Genomic DNA, 1,898 nt, shown 5'->3' with positions numbered 1-1,898 from the left:
GAAGTGATTTGCCCTCGGGTTCACTTGACCAAGTGTGTACTTGGTCAAGGGACTGTGGTTTTTCTTCACTGCGCATGAATTTGTAAAAATCACAGCAACTTACATTGGCCGTGCCTCTGAAGCTGGCTCATATCAATATCACCATCACCATCCTCCTCCTGCTCCTGCTCCTCCTCTTCTTCTTTCTCTGCCTTCCTCCCTCCTCCTCCTCTTCCTTCCTTCCTCCTTCCTTCTCCTCCCCGCGCGCCTGCGCACAGGGCCTTTGCCCCCTTGCCTGCCGCCAAAGGCCCCACGCACTTCCACGGGGCCTTTGGCAGCGGCAATCAGCAGCAGGACCGAGCAGGGGCTGGTCCCAATGGCTCGGCGGGCCGCATGTGGCCCGTGGGCCATAGGTTGCCGAACCCTGCTTTAGAGTGAGCACAAACAATTGTGCCTGCCAGAATGTTGTAAGTTCTTTGGCATTGTATCCCTTTGCTTCATCCATTACATCCTTTGTTATACGCCCTACATTTTACCCTCAACTTATTCACAGGTTATATCAAAATCCATGATTTGGGCGCCTAAACCTGCTCTCAACTTACACATTGACTTATAATCCAGTATAAACAGTAGCTTCCTTCCTCACTTTCTCCTAGAAAGTATGCTCAGCTCCAAATGACACCTACTACCCTGGGACTGAAAAGAAGTATGATGGCATCCTCCCGCTCAAATCTGTAGGAATCAGTTCTTATTCAAGCAAGACAACCAGACAGGAAAATGAGCCTACTCCTACAATCATAGACTCACAAAGTTGACCACAAGGACCATCCTGTCCATATCCATCCTCTCCTTAAAAACCTCCAAAGAAGGAGACTTAATTGGATATAAATCCCCCGCTTACAAGCTTACCACTCTGTTCTGGCCTTGAAGATCTGATCTCCTGCGTTCTTCTGTGTCTTTCCAACACTCCCTTTCCTTTGTGTGTTTTGTCTTTTCAGTTAGATAGGTTTTGTTATCAGGTTTACCCTCCTGTCTGTGAGCTGCTTTGGGAGAAATAATTGCCTGAAAAGGAAGATAAAAATATAACATCCAAACATGCCATTTGTCCATAGCCAACATCCTTTTGAAGGTCTACCCCCAGAAAGTTTTGTTCAGCAGAAGTCACACTTTTCTGTACCATTATCCTTTAAGAAATTATTTAATCCTTCTCTCTTTATTTTAAAACTGGTAATCAACTCAAATAAATTAAGCCAATCCCAAATAGTCCTGAATTAGTCAGCTCCTATCTCTGGCTGGGTTGGGGGCTTTAATTACTCATTTCCCCTCTGGAAGGAGAAAACAAGTGCCCATTTATTACTTTATTTTATTATATTAGGAACAGAATTTCAAATTGCACTCATAAAAATACGTGAAATACAGTATATATATATTTATATATAGCAAGCAATTGTTCTAGCTGCAAAGAAGATGCCAGTAACGACCCTCTCCCACTGGTGCCCCAGCAGGGAACAGGAACCGACTTATTAAGGGCAACAAGTCAGGACTGCTCTGGCTTTAGAGATGGAACAGGCAGCGCCTAAACACTCACAGTTCTAAAATGGGGTTATTATTTAAGGAGAGAAAGCTAGAAAACTCAGCATATTCTCCTGCATCTTGCTCTTGTTCTTGTGTGCCTTCAAGTCGTTTCTAATGTCAACCCTCACACAAACATATCACAGTTTTCTTGGCAAACTGTCTTCAGAGGAGGTTTGCCATTGCCATCCTCTGAAGCTGAGAGAGTGTGACTTGCCCAAGATCATCCAGTGGGTTTCCATGGCCAAGCTGGAAATTAAACCCTGGTTTCCAGAGTTGTAGTCCAACACTCAAACCACCAACAGTTAATTCCAGAAAAAATTATTTAAGGATAGACACTCCCAGAG

The sequence above is a fragment of the Sceloporus occidentalis genome, unplaced genomic scaffold, assembly GCF_023333645.1.
Source record: "Sceloporus occidentalis isolate IW3139 unplaced genomic scaffold, rSceOcc1.0.p SCAF_1, whole genome shotgun sequence".
Taxonomy (NCBI): Eukaryota; Metazoa; Chordata; class Lepidosauria; order Squamata; family Phrynosomatidae; genus Sceloporus; species Sceloporus occidentalis.
This window is presented reverse-complemented; position numbering follows the sequence as displayed.